Below are 23291 nucleotides of genomic sequence, written 5' to 3' on the forward strand. Positions count from 1 at the left end.
GCCACATGGATATTACAGATGGAGCAATTCTTCGATCTCAATAATGTGCAAAACACACAAAAGGTATGTATGGCAACTTTATATTTGGAACCAAATCAGTTTGTATGGTATCAATGGCTTTGCTCTCGTAAACCATTTATCACTTGGGCAATTTTTATGGAAGAATTGATAGCACATTATGAGGATACAAAAAGCAACACTTTTTTTAGCCAATTGATAAGTCTCAAACAAAAGGGTTCAATAATGGAGCACATTGAGGAGTTCCAAAAATTGAACATAAGGGTAAAAGATATTCCAGAGGAGCATAAGATTGATGTGTTCATAGGGTCTTTAAAGGATAATATCCAACATGATGATCGCCTTTGGGAACCTGATTCATTAGAGAAGGCATTCAAGTTAGCAAGAAAAATGGAAGGCAAAATTATGGCAACCAGAAAGCATACCACTCACAACTATAAAGACGGAAGTGTTGTTGCCCCTAGTCTTCCACAACCTATAAGGTTGACACCACAACAATTGGAAGAAAAAAGAGCAAAAGGGCTTTGTTACAGTTGTGATAGAAAATACACTAAAGGTCATAAGTGTGCTGAGAAGAAATTATTCTACATAGATTGTGAAGAGGAAGAAGAAAAGGAGCAAGAAATGTCAAAAGAAGAGGATATACTCCAGGAACAAAACCTATATGAAGAACAAATAAATCCGACCATATCTTGTAATGCATTGGCGGGAATTACCACTCCTCAAACCATCAAGATAGAAGGACAAATAAAGAAGAAAAAGGTAATAGTGTTGATTGATTCAGGATGCACCCACAATTTTATTCATTGTAAGGTAGCAAAAGAACTGAATTTCTTCCTATATCCAGCACGAGAGTGTCAAGTGATGATTGCAAATGGGGGAACAATAAATTTCTCTGGAAAGTGCCATAATATCAAGCTATCCATGGGAGAATATGTATTGACTAGCCCAATGCTTTCCATTCCAATGGGAGGTGCTGATGTTGTACTAGGAGTCCAATGGCTACAATCCCTAGGTACAATAGGTTTTAATTTTTAAGAACTTTTCATAAAATTTTCTACGGAAGGAAAGGAAGTTGAATTAAGGGGTATTGCAGGGAAACTAGGAAAGATAATCAACTCCAATAGTATGACAAAGCTTCTAAAAAAGGAGAAAAGAGGTGTAATTGCACAATTATGCTCAACAGATGTTTCCACATCGGAATCATCTATTTCTCCAGATCTCCAAAAAGTCCTGCACAATCATTCCAAGGTATTTGAGACTCCCAAAGGTCTCCCACCTATGCATGATCATGATCATGCTATTCATCTGATTCCAGGAAGTGTTCCTCCAAACATCAAGTCGTACAGATATCCCTATGTCCAAAAGAGTGAAATTGAACGTATGGTTGCAGAAATGCTAGAGGCTGGTATAATTCAACCGAGTCAAAGTTCTTTCTCTGCTCCAGTAGTATTGGTGCACCAGAAGGATGGATCATGGCCCATGTGTCCGGATTATAGGGAGCTCAACAAGCTCACTATTAAAGATAAGTTCCCCATTCCTGTCATTGATGAATTACTGGATGAATTGCATGGATCAATTTACTTCACCAAGTTGGATCTTCGTTCAGGATATCATCAAATCAGAATGAGGACTGAAGACATTCCGAAAAAAGCATTTAGAACTCATGAGGGTCATTATGAATTTTTGGTCATGCCTTTTGGCCTTACCAATGCACCTTCAACATTTCAAGGTTTGATGAATTCAATTTCAAACCATTCCTTAGAAAATTTGTGTTAGTATTTTTTGATGATATACTAATCTACAACAAGTCTTGGAAGGATCATGTTGAACATGTTGACAAGGTGATACAACTATTGAAGGAGAAACAATTATATGCAAAAATATCCAAATGTTTCTTTGGAGTCCAGGAGGTGGAATATTTGGGTCATATTGTATCTCATGAAGGAGTTAAGGTAGACCCTAGAAAAATTAAATCCATTAAGGAATGGAAAATCCCCACATCCATAAAGAATCTGCGAGGATTTCTCGGGTTGACAGGGCATTATCGCAAGTTTGTTAAGAATTATGGGAGAATAGCAGCACCTCTAACAACATTATTGAAGAAAGATGCATTTTCATGGACTCCGGAAGCAACAAAGGCCTTTGAACATCTTAAAGAGGCAATGTGCCAAGCACCAGTCTTAGCTACACTGGACTTCAACAAAAACCTTTCTTGCGGAATTTGATGCTTCAGGAAATGGAATTGGTGCTGTTATAATGCAAGATGAAAGACCCATTGCTTTTGAAAGTCGTCCAATCAAAGGAAAGTTTTTAAGAAAGGCTATTTATGAGAAGGAAACGTTGGCAATACTCCATGCACTTAAGAAATGGCGACCCTACCTAATGGGTAGACACTTCAAGGTAAAAATGGATCATGATAGCCTTAAATACTTTTTACAACAAAGATTATCCTCTGAAACAACAAAAGTGGGTCACAAAGATGTTGGGTTGTTACTTTGAAATCATCTACAAAAAAGGGAAGCAAAATGTGGTGGCAGATGCACTCTCAAGAAAGGATGAGGATGTGGAAGAATTGTTGTGCGCCATTTCTATTATCCAACCAGATTGGATAAACGAAGCAAGGGAGGAATGGAAGAATGACGAAGAAGTGTGGGAACTTATTCGAAAGTTACAACAAGATTCCAGTACGTCTGGTACATTTAGCTGGCAAAATGATTCGTTATGGTACAAAGATCGCTTATACGTCTGTAAAAATTCCGAGCTAAAACAAAAGATTCTTAAGGAATTGCACACTTCTCCCTTAAGAGGGCACTCAGGATTTTTAAAAACTTACCACAGGGTTAAGAAAGAATTTTTTTGGGATGGCCTTAAATCAGATATTCAAAATTTTGTGGCTGAATGTTTGGTTTGCCAACAAAATAAAGTTGAAACAATTAAGACACTGGGTCTATTACAACCTTTATCCATTCCAAGCCAACGTTTGGAGGAGGTTTCAATGGATTTTATCACAGGTTTACCCAAGTCTGAGGGAAAGAGTGTCATCATGGTGGTAGTTAATAGACTTACCAAGTATGCACACTTTTGTGCATTATCACATCCATTTAAATCCAGTACAATTTCTACTGCATTTATGGAAACAATTCAAAAGCTACATGGAAACCCAAAGATTGTTGTAAGTGACAGAGATCCCATTTTCACCGGAAATTTTTGGACATAATTATTTTCTTGTCTTGGTACTCAGTTAGCTCATAGCTCATCTTATCATCCTCAATCTGACGGGAAAACTGAGATAGTAAGCAAATGTTTGGAAGGATATCTTTGTTGCTTTGTATCTGATAAATAGACACAATGGGTCAAATGGTTGCCTCTGGCTAAATGGTGGTATAACACTTCCTTCAATACAACAACAAAAATGACCCCATTTATGGCACTTTATGGGTATCAACCACCATCCATCACATCATATTTAAGAGAAAATTATAAGGTTCAGGCAGTGGAACATCACATCGAACATCAACAACAAGTCCTCCAACTCTTAAAGGACAACCTCATGTTGGCACAGAATAGAATGAAACAAGAGGCAGATCAACATCGTAGTGAAAGAAGTTTTGATGTAGGTGATTGGGTATTCCTACGGCTACAATCATATAAGCAAATGTCCCTCAAGCAAGCTAAGAAGGATAATAAATTATCACCAAAGTGTTATGGTCTGTACAAGGTGTTGCAAAAGATTGGTACTATGGCATACAAATTGGAGCTTCCTGCAACTTCTCGATTGCACCCAGTTTTCCATGTTTCATGTTTAAAGAAGGTTATAGGCGACAAACTCCCAGTTCAAACAATATTGCCAGAACTTGACGAGGAAGGAAAAATTATATTGGAACCGGAACTAGTCATAGAAACAAGAACTCGACAGCTACGAAATCGTTCAATTTTAGAGTATCTTATCAAGTGGAAGAACTTATCCACTGAAGATTCCACATGGAAGGATGAGAATTTTATGCAGAAGTATCCAAAACTACTCAAGCATTGAGGACAACACTTTTTTGAAGGAGAGGGGCATGTTGGGTCCCTATAATACTAGTGATTACCCCATTACTATTGTAGTTATACCCCTTATTAATATTGTTTTGCCCCTATTTCCCCCATATTGTTATTACTGTGCCCCATAGAATCCCTGTCTTGTTATTTTTGTGGCATTTTATTATTATTGTTAGGTCGGCTGGATTATATTGTGACTCCTTAGACTCCTATATATAGAAAGGAGGTTTTGTCATTTGAATCATCCAAGAATTATTCATTTATGTAATGTAAAGGAGGTTGCCCCCTCGAAGAGGCTGAATTCTAAGGCGTTCATCTATCTTTTCTATCTTTTCTTGAGCTGGTTTCATAACAATGGGTTTGCAAGGTTGCTGAAAAGGAAGTTAGGTTTCACCTCAACGAGGCTAAAGAAACTTTTATGGAGGCCAAGAATAATTTTTCTAAAGCATCTACATCAAGGATTCAAGAGAAATCAAATGGAAATAATGAAGTGCAGGACGTGGATCCCTTGCTATCAACCACTTATCCAAAGACTTTTATGAAAATATTAAGGGATAAGAAGGTAGTGGAAGGGCTCCAGGATCTAATCAACAATTTTATGGGAAAAATTAAGATTCCTGCAGAACAACGTGCTCTGAGGAAACTGGGTAAGCGTAAGAAGCGAATAGGGCATGAGATGAGTCTGACTACGTAGATTGGAGAATATGAAATGGATCCAACCATCCTAGATTTGGGTTCTTATGTGAACTCACTAACTAAAAGAACATGGGAGAGGATGGGGAGACCTATGCTACAATGGTCTTCGATTCAGCTATGAATGGCCAATCAATAGAATATCATTCCTATGGGGCACCTGTATGGGGTAACAGTAGAAATTGAAGGAGAAAGTGCTCTCGCTAATTTTGAAGTAATTGAAATAGTGGATGACAACAATCCTTACTCTACACTAATAGGAATTGATTGGGCCTTTGACATGGATGCAATAATTAATCTAAAGAAACAAAGGATGACATTTGAGAAGTAGGCATTCAGGGTTATTGTACTACTGGATCCTATTGAAGGCGCGCGATACATTGAACCACTTTGCTATTATGTGGAAGATAATGATGTAGATCAAATTTACAAGTTAAATGTGCACAATGAAGATTGGATCAATCCCACTACAGATGGGTGGATCACATGGGATAGAGAAAACTCCTGTACCTCAGAATTAGATGAAGAGCTTGAACACTGGTAGAATAGGTTGCATGAAGCCTCTACGTTACATTGCAATATGTTGACAAAATCATTCTGATGTGTATCTATGGAGGTAAGGAATTTCTCACATTATGATGGCTTAAAGAATGTTAATTTATTTTTGGATGAGTTTGAAAGGGAGGTGCCTGAGGAGCATCTTTTTGAGGCACTTGAATTAGCATTTCACACTACGCTCGCCCATTGGTGAGGTACACATAAGGATAGCTTCGCTGAATGGAAGGAATACAAGTGAATCATTAAGCTCACATTTGGATACGCTAATACCTGGGTGACTGAAAAATACAGTGGCAGCACGAACACTTAGCGCAGTGGACTAAAGAATAGTGGAAAGAGCCAAAAAAGGAATGGGTGCACATGTTTTGTCACACCTTAGATACTATTCCCATGAATTTGTATTTGGATATAGAGCTATGCCATGGGACGACCGAATGGGACAACTTAAGGGAGAGCTTCTTATTAAGTTTCAACTTTGAGGATGGATTTGAGTGCATCGATGAAGCACTCTAGGAAATTAAGTCTGCTATCTTTAGAACACCTAAACAGCCAGCGGAATGGGTTTAACCGGATTGGAGTACACAGCCGCATGATGTGCTTGAATGCTAAAATGTGACTGCAGAAGAAGATGAAGATGATCCGTGAAAAATCAATATTCCAGAGACTGAAGGATAGCGCAAGGTTGAAGGTGCTAAAGCAGTGAACCCTAATATATCAGAACCTTTGAATACCAGGCAAGTAAAAATTGGGTCTGATGCACAACTGATGTTTGTAAAGATATGTGATTAATAGGATGAACATATAGTTGATAATGTTGCAGAGCTTATTGCACGAGTACCAAGTCTTCTTTCACACTAAGTTCTTAGACCTAAAAGGAATAGCAGGGTATCATGGAGTGATGAAGATCACTTTAAAGCCCGATGCAAAGCCCATGAAATAGATACCCTACCGTCTAAGTCCTAGGTATAAGGAGACGGTGTACAAAGAGCTAGAAAAAATGTTGGAAGCTAGAAGTATTGAGCTAATTGAAGAATTTGATTGGGTGAGCCCTATGGTCAATCAAGAGAAGAAGCAGAATGGTGAAATCAAAATATGTGTAGACCCGAAGAAGCTCAATGATGCATGTGTTCATGACCCATTTCCAACGCCATTTCTGGAGAAATTTTTGGAGAATGTTGGAGGGTAGGAAGCTTATTCATTTAATGATGGTTTCTTAGGGTGCCATCTGATTAAGATCACATCAGAGGATCAAAGCATGATGACCTTCCCTATGGAATGGGGATGCTTTTCTTACACAGTGATTCCATTCGGGCTGAAGAATGGGCCCATGATATTTTCAAGGGTTGGAATTGCAGCGTTCAAAGAATTCATCCACAAATTCTTAGAATTTTATTTGATGATTGGACTGTGTGTGGATTGGTAAAGTGCCACATTGCAAATATGCACCTTATGTTGGATACTTGTCGCAGATACAGAATTGCTCTAAACTAGAAGAAATCTATCTTTTGTAGGCCTTATGGGATATTGCTAAGCCATGTGCTCTGTAAGAAGGGACTAATGGTAAACCCTGCGAAGATAGATAAGATTGTAAATTTAGAAGCTCTAAAGAATGTAAAGCAGCTGCACACAACGTTGGGGCACACTGGTTACTATAGAAAGTTCATTAAATATTATGCATAGATAACTATGCCAACGGAGAAGTTACTAAAGAAGGAAATGACTTTCTGCTGGGATGAAGAGTGTCAATGCAATCTTGATGTATGAAGGGAAAGGATGGTGACTGCGCCCATTTTGGTATTCCCACACTAGAAGAAAGAATTTCATGTTCATGTGGATACCTCTTGTATTGCTTTGGGTGTGGTATTGACCCAAGCAGGTGAAGGAGAGATACATCACCTTATAGCCTCCACAAGTAAAAAATTATCAAAGGCGGAAAAAACTATTCAACAACAAAGTGTGAAGGATTGGCAATGGTCTACGTGCTACAAAAGTTTCGACATTACTTGTTAGGTGTGAATTTAAAAATGTATATAGATCACTCTACTCTCAAGTACTTGGTCAATAAGCCTATGTTGTGGGGAGGGGGAGGGGGGAATTTGTAGATGGTTAGAGTTGTTTCAGGAATATGGCTTTGAGGTGATTGTGAAACCCGAGCGGTTGAATGTGGGACCGGATCATCTATCTAGAATTGAGACAGGAGAAGAAACTACTAATTTGGAGGAAGGATTACCGGATGCACACCTCTTCGTTGTACGTGTCGCAGATGATCATTTTGTCGATATAACCTAGTTTCTTACTACTGGAATAGCTACGAAAGGATACTCTACATAGTAGAAAAAGGAGTTGATGGTCTGCGCAACTGACTTTTCTGTGATTGTAGGACACTTATATAAGATGGCACTGATGAAATACTTCGCTGATATGTTCTAGAATTTGAATGATCGAGCATCCTCACCGAAGCACATGGAGGAGTGGCTGGAGGACACTATGTAGGAAGAGAAACCACATAAAATATTTTGCGCACATGATTGTGGTGGATGACGCTACATGAGGATTCTAAGGCATATTGTAGGGCATGCGATGCATGTTAGAGGACAGGAAAACCATCGCGAAGGGATGGATTGCCTTTAAATCCTAAGATTTCGTTACGGGTATTTGATAAATGGCCAATTGACTTTATTGGTGTGATACAACCCCTAGGGAAAAATAGTGGCATGCGGTATATTATTACTTCGACTGACTACTTGACAAGGTGGGCGGAGGCACAACCAGTGAAGGATTGTATCACTGCTACAACCGCGAAGTTGCTATTTGAGTATGTCTTAACAAGGTTTGGGTGTTGTATGATACTAATGAGTGATAGGGGTACACACTTCCTCAATGAAACTATTTCCTTAATTTTTTTGCAAAAATCGGTATTTATTTTATTGCTTGTAATAGAGGAATTTTTATACAGACATTTTTCAATTCAACTAGCATATCATAATCAGGTAATATGATTTTCTTTTCGACTCCCTTATTGATTTTTAAGCTTTCAGGAAAGGTTGGTCTTGAGATAGATACTGAAGGTTGTTCTATAATAGGAGTATTATTAAAATGTTTGGGACTCTTTTCTGTTTCAGTATTTTCTTTCTAAGGGAAATTTATTCTCCAAAGTTATTATTATCTTTTTGAGAATTCTTTTATGTTTCTTGAATAACAACATATTGTTTCTTCCTTTCTAATACTCTCCCAGACCTTAATTGAACATTATTAAGATCTAATGGAGTTATCATATAAGCTTGAGGATTTTGTCCTTCTAAGTTGTAAAAATGTTGTGAAGTTTTATTGTTTGGATTTGGAGGTGGTTGAATGGGTAATTTATTTGGTCTTGGTGCAAAAGGCATATTAAGCTATGGATTTTAATTTTGACCTTGAGCTTGAGGTAACTGGTTAGTTTGAGGGAAGTATTGTGGTGGAAAATTTGGATAAGGTGGTGGATATTGGTTATATTGAGAATATATTCCATAAGGAATTTTCCATCCTTGATTCCAAGATTATGGTGGTTGGTCCCAAGGCTACCACGGCATAGGTGGATTCCAAGTATTTTGTGAAGATTGTGTAAATTGTTGAGGATTAAAACCTTGAGTTTGATTTGTTTGAGGATTTTTCCATGATCTTTGGTAACAAAGTAAAAGGGGTCTACCTAATTTGGCATTCCTTCTTCACTAAACACAACCTTAGGACCTAGTATAGAGGGAAATTATTTCGTATCATGATTTTCTACACATATAACAGAGGTTTCTATGCTTTTTAAAACTAAAGGACATTCTCCTAGAGAACGTTTCTTTCTACACCTAGGACAAAATATGGATAATGCAAAATTTTCATCTTTCTACTTGTTTTGTATTTTAAGGTTGTCAATTTTCTCACTAAGACACCCTAAAATATCTGTTTTAAAGTTATCAAGCAGACGACCTATTTTTTCCCTACTTACTATCCCGACAGCAGATTTATTTACTATTGATAACAGAGGATCCCTCGAACTTTTTCATGTTCTTGCTTTACCTCTTGAAATATGTATGCATCGATCATAGATATATGTAAAGGGTAACTAAGAAATATCTCATTCTTCCATTAGATTGAGAAGATCTATCCACTCATCTTTAATGGATTTGAGTAAGAGATCTTTCAAAGTTTCCTCATCCAGATTGTTCATTTTTTCCCTTTTGATATTATATACAAATATCTCGGCAAATTCTTCAAGATTCTGATCTTCTTTTTATACCATTTTGAATACTACATCTATGATGCTACGAGGCATACACTAATCCTTACATTTCCCTAAGAATGCATCTTTCATTTGTGCCCATGTCCTTATAGAATTTGTTTCTAGATTCATAAACCATTTTAATGCTGCATCCTTTAAGGTAACAGGGAACAATTTTAGTTTTTGAGAATCATGTAAATAGTAATATGATTTGCATAATACTTCAAATTTGAAGAGAAATGTATCTGTGTATTCACTTCTTATTCCATGAAAATTAGGGAGAATAGAGGGTGATATATTCTTCATTGTTAATGTTGTATGCTCATCAAGGATAGGGAATCAAAAAGGTTTTGGATCTCCTCTATTTCCTCTACCTCTACCACCCCCTCTTCCACCTCCTCTATTTCCTCCTCCTCCTCCAATCCTATGTGGTTCACCATTGACATTGTGTATTTCTCCTTCTCCTTCTTCAGCCATGATGGATTGCTTAGAAGATACATATGGTTCTTTGATAGGATTATTTAATTTCTCTTCTATGTCTTCTAGTTCCTCTATCAATGGTTTGAAGTAAGTTTCTTTTTCTTCTTCCTTAGAAGGAACTTCTAACTCTTGAGCCAGAAGTTGTTCTCCAGTTGAATATAGAAAAATTATTCCAGTTGTTGGAGATGCAGGATCTTCTTCTATCACAACCTCTGTTGATGAAGTTGGTGAACCTTTAGATTGGATTTCATATCTTAAGACTTCAAGAATTCTATATTGGCCTATTGTGGATGGAATTCGAGTTTGTCTGGGAGGTGTGGAACTACGAGTTCGTGGTGGAGTAAGCGATGATGTAGGAATTAAACTTCTTCCTTGACCTACAAACCTACCTCTAGAGTCTCTTTTCCTATACATGTCATGTTTTTTTTTCTTTTTCTTTTTAAGGCTTCTATTTACACTTCCCTGAAAACGACGCCAAACTATTTGGTTAATTTAATGTTCTTAAATTGCAAGCATAAAATTATCAACCAGAGTTGGTAAACTTAAGAAGTGCAGGTGCACTATATATGCTAGAAGCCTATTATTTTGTTTAGTAAGATGATGGTTATGTTTGTTTTGAGATTTTCATTGTGTATCTAGATTTTCATCAGAGTTATATTTCTACAAATGAATACTTTAAAGTTAAGATACTGTTACAATGAATGAGAGTTAAGTTATTGTTAAATCAATCTATCAAATCTTATCTAATTGATTATCATTCTAATTTTTATTTTTTTTATGTTACTCATCTTAAAATTATGAATCTATATAAACACTTTGCTGCTATGAAAACAACGTATTGAAATACAAAAGCTTGGTTATGAAATATAAACAATTTTGATTCTAAAGATCATGAAGGAAATTTCTAATTACAAATTGCAGAGTGATATAAATTCTAACTCTAAAAAGCATGAAGAGGCTAAATGTAATGAAGCGAAAAAGCATTGAAGAACTAGAGTATTTGAAAGGTTTTAAACATAAACAAAATGCAAAATGATAAACTAGATAACTGAGTTTATACGAAATAATGAAAGCAATGAAGTAATGAAACTAGAATGAAGTGATAACAGAAAGCATTTGAATGAAATAAATTATAAAGTATTGAAATGAAAATAAACTAAAACCTTGACTGTCTACAGGGTCCCTCTGCATCCAGTAGGTATGCCTCACAATCACACAATCACATACGCATCAAATCAGAAAGGTAACATCAAATTAATGCAAGATTGAAGGTCTAGCTCATAATTTCTTCAGTGATTAACTTAATACTTCCTCCCCGTTATCGTTTATAGAGGATACATATTTATATAAAATGTCTGCTCAATCTGTTAATACTTACATGCCTACAGATTTGATGTTCAATCCTAATTCAAATATGAAACTTTAACAGGAAAAGAGTTATTCAACGATTTTATATTTGGAAAGGAAATCGAGAAAACGTGTTGTTCCTGGACCCTTTGCTATTATGTGTTGACCTGTATCTTTGACCGTGCTACTATGCGATCACTTTGGTTAACTAGCTCGAGCGAATAGGAGACGATCAATGAGGGGAGAAATCCTCAACTACCCATATTCTTAGTTGTTTCATTAGCACACGAGAACCCTGCGAACCGTGGAGGTAGCTGCAGATTTACAAAATGGTTGCAGAATCATGTTAATTATGTAGCTAATGCACTCTTTAATATAACAATAAGGAAGATTAACTCATATCAGAAATAAGACATGTAAGAGTTGTTACCTTATCAATATCTATGATTTACTGCCTTTATTGAGTTGATAATGATGACGAAAAAGAGGAAAATGGTGTAAAAGGGGTGTCAAAACAAAACAATTATGGAACTCTACAATCATAATAAGGAAACTTATGTACCTTTGTGGATATACAAAATAGCAACTATGTAAGTTGATTACATCACAATGTAGAGATCTCATGCAACCGATTTTGCCAGTTTTCTAACTCTTCATCTCAATCTGATTGGAAGGAAATATCCTTCTCCCATCTGATCCTTCCATCCGCAGTGGGATTGATCCAATCTTAATGTGTTCAATGTCTTTTTCTTCATAATAATCACATATTGGTTCTGTCTATTGTGCAATTTCTACTAGATCCAACAGAACAATCACTCGAAGATAATTCTTTTCAAATACCATGCTTCACTTCTTTAAATTAATGATTGTGTTCGTGTCGAAGACCCAATCAATCTCAAGCCACCCTGGGTATGTATTATTGTCATCTACTATTTCAATTATCTCAAAGTTTTCCACTGAAATCGCACCCTAAATATCTACAATTATTCCATGGACGTGACCCATTGGAATTATCTTTTGTTGGTTCACCATGCACAACTGAATTGGTGATCACTGTAACTTAGGCTTCCCCATATGTTCCCATGTTTGCTTTGGAAGTATGTTAGAATCATAGCCCAAGTCTAGGATTACTTGGTCCACTTCAAAATCACCAATCTGTGCTATCAACCACATCTCTGTTATGAAACCAGCTGAAGAAAAGATAGAAAAGAAAGATCAATTCCTTAGAATTCAGCCTCTTCGGGGGGGAAACTTCCTTTACATTACATAAATGAACAATTCTTGGATGATACAAATGACAAAACCTCCTTTCTATATATAGGAGTCTAAGGAGTCACAATATAATCCAGCCGACCGAACAATACTAATATAAAGCCACAAAAATAACAATAGAGGGATTTTATGGGGCACAGAAATAACAATATGGGGGTAATAGGGGCACAACAATATAAATAAGGGGTATAACTACAATAGTAATGGGGTAATCACTAGTATTATAGGGACCCAACATGCCCCTCTCCTTCAAAAAAGCGTTGTCCTCAACGCTTGAGTAGTTCTGGATATTTCTGCATAAAATTCTCATCTTCCCATGTGGAATCTTCAGCGGATAAGTTCTTCCACTTGATAAGATACTCTGAAATTGATCGATTTCGTAGCTGTCGAGTTCTTGTTTCTGCGACTGCTTCTGGTTCCAATATAATTTTTCCTTCCTCGTCAAGTTCTGGCAATATTGTTTGAACTGGGAGCTTGTCGCCTATAACCTTCTTTAAACATGAAACATGGAAAACTGGGTGCAATCGAGAAGCTGCAGGAAGCTCCAATTTGTATGCCATAGTACCAATTTTTTCCAACACCTTGTACGGACCATAATACTTTGGTGATAATTTATTATCTCTCTTAGCTTGCTTTAGGGACATTTGCTTATATGGTTGTAGCCGTAGGAATACCCAATCACCTACATCAAAAATTATTTCACTGCGATGTTGATCTGCCTGTTGTTTCATTCTATTTTGTGCCAACACGAGGTTATCCTTTAAGAGTTGAAGGACTTGTTTTTGATGTTCGATGTGATGTTCCACTGCCTGAACCTTAGAATTTTCTCTTAAATATGATGTGATTGATGGTGGTTGGTACCCATAAAGTGCCATAAATGGGGTCATTTTTGTTGCTGTATGGAAGGAAGTGTTATACCACCATTCAGCCAGAGGCAACCATTTGACCCATTGTGTCTTTTTATCAGATACAAAGCAACGAAGATATCCTTCCAAACATTTGTTTACTATCTCAGTTTTCCCATCAGATTGAGGATGATAAGATGAGCTATGAGCTAACTGAGTACCCAGACAAGAAAATAATTTTGTCCAAAAATTTCCAGTGAAAATGGGATCTCTGTCACTTACAATAATCTTTGGGTTTCCATGTAGCTTTTGAACTGTTTCCATAAATGCAGTAGAAACTGTACTGGCTTTAAATGGATGTGATAATGCACAAAAGTGTGCATACTTGGTAAATCTGTCAACTACCACCATGATGACACTCTTTCCCTCAGACTTGGGTAAACCTGTGATAAAATCCATTGAAACCTCCTCCCAACGTTGGCTTGGAATGGATAAAGGTTGTAATAGACCTGGTGTCTTAATTGTTTCAACTTTATTTTTTTGGCAAACCAAACATTCCGCCACAAACTTTTGAATATCTGATTTAAGGCCATCCCAAAAAAATTCCTTCTTAACCCTGTGGTAAGTTTTTAAAAATCTTGAGTGCCCTCCTAAGGGAGAAGTGTGCAATTCCATAAGAATCTTTTGTTTTAGCTGGGAATTCTTACAGAGGTATAAGCGATCTTTGTACCATAATGAATCATTTTGCGAGCTAAATGTATCAGAAGTACTGGAATCTTGTTGTAGCTTTCGAATAAGTGCCCACACTTCTTCGTCATTCTTCCATTCCTCCTTTGCTTCGTTTATCCAATCTGGTTGGATAATAGAAATGGCACACAACAATGCTTCCATTTCCTCATCCTTTCTTGAGAGTGCATCTGCTACCACATTTTGCTTCACTTTTTTGTAGATGATTTCAAAGTCATAACCCAACATCTTTGTGACCCACTTTTGTTGCTCTTCAGAGGATAATCTTTGTTCTAAAAAGTATTTAAGGCTATCATGATCCGTTTTTACCTTGAAGTGTCTTCCCATTAGGTAGGGTCGCCATTTCTTAAGTGCATGGAGTATTGCCAACATTTCCTTCTCATAAATAGCTTTGCTTAAAAACTTTCCCTTGATTGGACGACTTTCAAAAGCAATGGGTCTTTCATCTTGCATTAGAACAGCACCAATTCCATTTCCTGAAGCATCACATTCCACAATAAAGGTTTTTGTGAAGTCCGGTGTAGCTAAGACCAGTGCTTGGCACATTGCCTCTTTAAGATGTTTAAAGGCCTTTGTTGCTTCCTGAGTCCATGAAAATGAATCTTTCTTCAATAATGTTGTTAGAGGTGCTGCTATTCTCCCATAATTCTTAACGAACTTGCAATAATACCCTGTCAACCAAGGAAATCCTCGCAGATGCTTTATGGATGTGGGGATTTTCCATTCCTTAATGGCTTTAATTTTGCTAGGGTCTACCTTAACTCCTTCATGAGATACAATATGACCCAAATATTCCACCTCCTGGACTCCAAAGAAACATTTGGATCTTTTTGCATATAATTGTTTCTCCTCCAATAGTTGTAGCACCTTGTCAACATGTTCAACATGATCCTTCCAAGACTTGCTGTAGATTAGTATATCATCAAAAAATACTAACACAAATTTTCTAAGGAATGGTTTGAAAATTGAATTCATCAAACCTTGAAATGTTGAAGGTGCATTGGTAAGGCCAAAAGGCATGACCAAAAATTCATAATGACCCTCATGAGTTCTAAATGCCGTTTTCAGAATGTCTTCAATCTTCATTCTGATTTGATGATATCCCAAACGAAGATCCAACTTGGTGAAGTAAATTGATCCATGCAATTCATCCAGTAATTCATCAATGACAGGAATGGGGAACTTATCTTTAATAGTGAGCTTGTTGAGCTCCCTATAATCTGGACACATGCGCCATGATCCATCCTTCTTGTGCACCAATACTACTGGAGCTGAGAAAGAACTTTGACTTGGTTGAATTATACCAGCCTCTAGCATTTCTGCAACCATACGTTCAATTTCACTTTTTTGGACATATGGATATCTGTATGGCCTGATGTTTGGAGGAACACTTCCTGGAATCAGATGAATAGCATGATCATGATCACACATAGGTGGGAGACCTTTGGGAGTCTCAAATACCTTGGAATGATTGTCCAGGACTTTTTGGAGATCTGGAGAAATAGATGATTCCAATGTGGAAACATCTAGCGAACATAATTGTGCAATTACACCTCTTTGCTCCTTTTTTAGAAGCTTTGTCATGCCATTAGAGCTGATTATCTTTCCTGGTTTCCCTGCAATACCCCTTAATTCAACTTCCTTTCCTTCCACAGAAAATTTCATGAAAAGTTCTTGAAAATTAAAAGCTATTGTACCCAAGGATTGTAGCCATTGGACTCCTAGTACAACATCAGCACCTCCCATTGGAATGGAAAGCATTGGGCTAGTCAATACATATTCTCTCATGGATAGCTTGATATTATGGCATTTTCCAGAACAATTTATTGTTCCTCCATTTGCAATCATCACTTGACACTCTGGTGCTGGATATAGGAAGCAATTCAATTCTTTTGCTACCCTACAATGAATAAAATTGTGGGTGTTTCCTGAATCAATCAACACTATTACCTTTTTCTTCTTGATTTGTCCTTCTATCTTGATGGTTTGAGGAGTGGTAATTCCCGCCAATGCATTACAAGATATGGTCGGATTTATTTGTTCTTCATCTAGGCTTTGTTCCTGACATATATCCTCTTCTTTTGACCTTTCTTTCTCCTTTTCTTCTTCCTCTTCACAATCTATGTAGAATAATTTCTTCTCAGCACACTTATGACCTTTTGTGTATTTGCTATCACAATTGTAACAAAGCCCTTTTGCTCTTTTTTCTTCCAATTGTTGTGGTGTCAACCTTGTAGGTTGTGGAAGACTATGGGCAACAACACTTCCGTCTTTATAGTTGTGAATGGTATGCTTCCTAGTTGCCATAATTTTGCTTTCCATTTTTCTTGCTAACCTGAATGCCTTCTCTAATGAATCAGGTTCCCAAAGGCGCACATCATGTTGGATATTATCCTTTAAAGTCCCTATGAACACATCAATCCTATGCTCCTCTGGAATATCTTTTACCCTTATGTTCAATTTTTGGAACTCCTCAATGTGCTCCATTATTGAACCCTTTTGTTTGAGACTTATCAATTGGCTAAAAAAAGTGTTGCTTTTTGTATCCTCATAATGTGCTATCAATTCTTCCGTAAAAATTGCCCAAGTGATAAATTGTTTACGAGAACAAAGCCATTGATACCATACAAACTGATTTGGTTCCAAATATAAAGTTGCCATACGTACCTTTTGTGTGTTTTTCACATTATTGAGATCGAAGAATTGCTCCATCTGTAATATCCATGTAGCGGGATCCTTGCCATCAAACTTCCTCATATCGATTTTTGGAACATGGTGAGTCTTCGATCCAACATTAGAGTCTATGGAATCATGATTAACATTTCTTTTGTTCTCATCATGAGTTTCCTTTAGTACACTTTCACCCTTAGTGACCATTTCTTGTAGCAACGTATTCATATTTATCTTCAATTCGTCCATGTCTGTCTTCAAATCTATCCTCAAATCATCCATCTTAGCTTCCACGTCAATCATCTTAGCTTCTACACCTTTCTTTAAACAGTCCATCTTAGCTTCTACACCTTTCTTTAAACCATCCATATTATCTTCTACATCTTTCTTTAAACCATCCATCTTAGATTTTGTTCCTTTTTGTGGAAGGGACAATTGTTGCACTTGGTCTTGTAATTTTGATATATCATGTTGCATTTCTTCCTCTTCTTCATGAGTCATGCTAGAGCTTTTAGGTTCCTTACTAGGTGTTTGCATTTTCTTTCCTCAGGGCATCAGTTACCAATAATAATGCTCTACTATGCCCTTTGAATTCCTTCAAAATAAATTTTCAAACCAAGCTTAAGAAAAAATTTAAGAAAATCCACACACCTTTTTTCACTTTGTAGGAGCTCGATATTGCCTCTGATGTATCTTTGTAGTTACCAATCATATACTTCTGAATTTCCGAGCTGTAGTAGCCCTCTGTGTCCTCTTTCCAATGCCACAAGTTTGACCCAAATTGAATTCTCCAAGGAAGAGTTATGTGAAATCTCCCACAGTGACTTGCTTATAAACTAGTTCAGTAGAGTGAACTTGTATGACGTGCCACGAGTCACTGTTTCTACCTTTGGATCTGAAACACACATACAAGAAAATACAGTCCGTCCTCTTTCTGTACCTTCTTCCGAAATTTCAATCCGATCCTCAGAGAGAAAGTTATGACGCTTTTCCCCAGGTCACCTGTTTTGAATGTAATTCAGGAGTCTGCAAAAAGACCAATTTCCTCAGCTCATATCTCCTAAAATATCGCGCGAAAAGCTCTGAAATTCGGACCCAAGGTTTAGCGCCAATCATTCTCAAATGGTTTTTTTTGCGACTTCTGAAACATCACAGAAAAAAAGTTATAGCAAAAATTCCACGATGACCTGTTTGGAGCAGTGAAACCCTAGAATCCAAAGCTCTGATACCAAATGTTATGAAACCGGCTCAAGAAAAGATAGAAAAGAAAGATCAACGCCTTAGAATTCAGCCTCTTCGAGGGGGAAACCTCCTTTACATTACATAAATGAACAATTCTTGGATGATACAAATGACAAAACCTCCTTTCTATATATAGGAGTCTAAGGAGTCACAATATAATCCAGCCGACCTAACAATAATAATATAAAGCCACAAAAATAACAATATAGGAATTTTATGGGGCACAGAAATAAAAATATGGGGGTAATAGGGGCACAACAATATAAATAAGGGGTATAACTACAATAGTAATGGGGTAATCACTAGTATTATAGGGACCCAACAATCTCTCTACCAATTCTCTTCTTGCTTCAGTTCACCTTATTGGTTACACATTAATCTGGTAATGGCTTATCCTTGTTGGGGCAATTATCTATCAGCTCTCACATTCCTTCAACTACCTTATGATCCTGTAAGAACTTCATGTAGTTCTACAAGAATTATTTTAACACTATGGGATCAGAAACATGCATCGAAGTAACTTATTCAGGTTTCTCCTTTTGTGGTCTAGCGACACCTGATTCTTAGAAGTAGAAGCACCTACATCCATAAAAAAATTTCTTTCCTCCATAGATGTCTCTTTTCCTTTGTGTAAATCAAACCCAACATTCATCTCATCGGCTCTTCCAAACCATAGACCCGATAATGGTTGGTTTCATTCAACCTTGTCGCCACCAATGGCTACACCACTTCATATGACTATGATGATACTAGGATCGTCTTTGCATGGCTCGAATCTCAACATTTGAATATTCTGCATTTGCTACTGGCTCTTCACCTCCTAAATCTTCGCTATTAGTACTCGAAAATCTACTATAACATGATTTAATATTCCAATAGTATTGAGAAGAAGGGTGAGTTAGATTTTGATAGTTGCGTGCAAAGGGTCCTGGTTCTCCACAGTTGTAGCAAATGATCTGGCCCTGACCTCTTCCAGCTCCTCCTCCTCCTCTACTTCCCTATCCTTCGAGTCCTCAGTGAACCATAGGTTAGCATTGATCATTCATCACGCGAGATTCGGCCTCCATTCTATACATCAAAATCTAGTCCATCATCATTTGATAGCTTCGAAAATTCCTTTCATCATGACCAACCAATTTACAAAAGTTGAAAAAGAGTTTGTTTGGAGACCGTATAAACTTCTCTAATAGAGAAACATTATCTGTTGAATTCTATTGTGACACTTGGAAGATGCTACACCAGGAATTTGCATCGGTGCTTGATCCAACAAAAGATTTTGTCTTTAATGGGTTGGGACCCCCATAGTTACATAATCCTAGAATATAGGGCACCGATCTTTATGATGACCTTCAGTCTTGCACTTCATGCACCAAACATAAAAATGTGTTTCCAATTTAACCTCCTTTCCCTTCTTCAGATCCTGCAACTCCATACGCAAGCCTTCTAACATCAACTGGATCTATTGAACTCCTATATTCATGTCTTGGATCGATGAAGCTTCTAGCTTCACCATGATCTCCAATGCTTTGGCCTGAGACCTAATTTTCTATTGAGATAACGACAATCATAAGTGACGTAATAACATAGCTATGTACCAGTGCCTACATTTCTCATTTGAAATATGAACATTATCTTAGCTTCGTAAACACTTCAGTCATTGGTCTATATCCCACACAAACTCCTTAACCCTCTACTTGATCTCCTTTATTTCAGTCACACATTGAACTTTCTACTTCAGCTTCTTAAATTCTGCATTCAACGCATCCTTCATGTCAATTAACAAGGCAACTGGATGAGTCATACTATATCTATTGTACGAGGTAATTACTCTAGCCTATAGCGTTGTAATCGGTCACACTTTATTCATGTCATCATCATTGACCTGTTGTACTTTCCACATAGATTTTGCGACAAAACAAACCGATCAGGTTCCTCTGATGCTTGACCCCTGAATACAAGAACTTTCACTGTATTTGCATACTGAATAGCAGAGGTGGAGGTGGAGGTGGAGGTGTAGGTGTGTGAGGCAAAGGTGAAGGTGGAAGTGGAGTGGATGGATGTGGGATTCTAGATGTATCCTGAACTACTGACTATGTCACAACCCTAGGCATACTAGGGCTACCTCTTTCTTAATTAGTCTCCATGTATGCCACATCACACATCCCTAAGATAGATCCTTGTCCCGGCAACAAAACCATTTTGTGGCTTGAAGGGGCTTGAACCCAAGTTTAGAGTTAGTTGCGCTAACCAGAAAAACCATACACAACCGGCCCTTTCAACAACAACTCGCTTAAAGGAGGCTGCACTCTCACCCAAGGTAGTATTGGGGGTGTTACAACTAAGTTTCTGCATCGAGAAGGCTATGTGATGTGGGGATAAGGCGCTTATTTAGTTTAAGGCTTGATATGACCTTCGCGAACCCTTATCCTCAAAATCCCCAAACTTAAAGAAATTTCCAATTAAACAGAGTTATGAGGTTCACCTAAGGGTCTAATGATGCATAAAATAACATATAATAGTAGATCCATATTTTCATGGAGTAATTAAGACAATCTTATAGATAAATGGCATTCAACTGAGCACAAATACACAAAATGTGTAAAGATAAATTCAGGACACATAATTGCACAAATACTCTTTAGTATTCCAGATCTTCAATACATATACTTTTCTCACCCTGTGCACATAGCTGTGGGGGCCCACGCAGTCAGCTACAGACTTACCAAGGGCTCCATGCACTCAACAGCAGGAGCCTTCCCCTTCACCTGAATATAGAAATATCTCACAACTAGAGGCTCAAAAACATATCATATCATCCATTGATTGCCTTGGACTTGCTAAGACACCCCTTTATATACTTTTTCCTATTACAATATCATGGTCTGCAAACCATGGGTGGAGCTCAAAAAAAATATTAAAGCTAACGGGCTTTGACCTTCCTAAAACCCCTTGACTCCTAGTGACCTGTGCATTGTGCACTCTTCTCCTTACGATGTGGAGGATTTTACAAAATTTAGTCAAAATTTGGACCTAGGGGACCTTTTCCCAACACCCCATGAAGAAAATATTGTCACGATAGATCAATTAGATTGTTGTATACCATAGATCAATTCTACCACAATAGGAAATGTTGTCATTCTTTGGAGTTAGCTAGAGGGCTTATGAATTGTTAGTGCAGGAATATTTGAAATCATCTTGCTTATTGTTGTCTTTCCTTTAGCCCCAACTATTATTCCTTCTTCTTCAACTGCTTCTATATATATGGTCTATTCTGACACGTGTGGACCCCATATGTTTCCTGACCCTTAGGCATATAAAGTAATGTTAATTTTTATTTATACTTGATTATATATATATATATATATATATATATATATATATATATATATATATATATATATAACAAAATTCCCACTGAAGGGATACCAGATAAATTGTTGTTTCATAAATTTCCACCAGACAAATTGATGGATATCCCCTAGTTTCCTTTTTCTCATTTCTAAAATCATTTAGCTATGTACAGACTCTAGAGTAATCCTTTATGTAAATACCAAAGATTGTCCATATCCTCTATTCAAAATGTTACAAAATGTTTTGGCTATTGGAAAAGTGATTTAATTAAATGAACCAGTGGCACCAACACATCCTTTGGTACAAAGATGATGGAAAAATGATTTTCTCAACAGTCAGTATGTGATAAATGATATCTAAGGGTAGGAGGAGGGAGGAAGAAAATATATTAGTGGTGATGTGATGAGATGAAGGCCCAATGGGCATAATTTGTAGGAAATTTGAGTCTACATTTAAATTTTGTGGTGTTTTTCATATAAAGTTACTATTGATATGGTCCTTTTCCTCTAGCATGTGTGACAACCAAATATACAATCACTCATATAGGTTGGCCTAGAAAAATATTCGAGCATGTATATATGTGGTGAAAAATAATCATATATCTCTACAAGAGTTGATTCTGTGAACACAAGAGGCCATATGTGTTCAAAAGGATTCGGTTTGATGATGTTGTGAGATTATTATTTTTTGGTAAAATTGGGTCCATGTCTATTCATGAAGGTTTTTGAAGGAGGTTTGGCATTGAGAATCACCGTCGCCTCCAAATTCATTGTTCAAGATTTACTTCATTTGTTAAATGTCATTTTATAAATTCCTAGTCTGCATAGCAATGGTTCCTCTCATTTATATCGACTCTCATACCCCTAATGTGCAAAAATTTATGGTGTGATTTCATCTAGCGCATTTCGAGTTGGGGAAAATTTTGAAGAGTTCTTTCCTTGGTGCTTCGAATCCACAGATGGAGATTACAATTTAAATGGGCCAGCAAGGTTTGAACTACAATATGAAGATGGGAAAGGTTATAGGTAAATCCTCAGTTCCTATTGACCTGTAGGGTGCCCACGAGAGGGTAGTCATGTTCCACAGTGGGTACTTGTCTATTGGGAAAAACTTGGCTAGAGATTTGAAAGTGGTTCCTCATATTCACTTGAATTTATAGGTAGAGTGGGAACCGAGGTTTGTTTTCTAATGCTATGGTGAGCCCCAATGTATTCTAAGGGTCCTGCAAATTGAGGGCAATATTTTTCAACTATTTTTAGCTGCAAGTTTAGCCATGACATGGATTCTAGATCATGGTTGGTTCTTTGACTCTTAGACGTCACCTCATTTATTCATTCACATATATTTATTTATTTTTTTGTTAATATAAACCCTAATAATATACATCTTAGGAATGGCACTCCATTTAATCCCTTCAAAACTGATGTCATCCTAGTAGGACAAATAATGGTACTAATGAAACATTGGTCAACTATTCAGTCAAATTTTACTCCAACTTTAACAGTGAAATCAGAACCAACAAATGACTTGCACCAACTATCTCTCCATTAAAATATATTCCATACATTGGGGTGGCTTGCACCAAATATATTTCCATTGGAACCTATTCCATACGTTGGAGCAGACCACAAGCAGAATGGAAGCATTGTGAATGGATTAACAAAGTAGACCTTAACCTTAGAAGTGTATCACTATCCACCTCAAAAGAAAATCAAATTTGACACATTGTAATATCCCATTAAAACTCAAATAATCTAGGTGGGGCCTATAACATA

This window comes from Pinus tabuliformis, chromosome 1_2 (assembly GCF_031772625.1).
Source record: "Pinus tabuliformis cultivar Carrire ecotype Pingquan chromosome 1_2, CPIR1, whole genome shotgun sequence".
NCBI classification, from domain to species: domain Eukaryota; kingdom Viridiplantae; phylum Streptophyta; class Pinopsida; order Pinales; family Pinaceae; genus Pinus; species Pinus tabuliformis.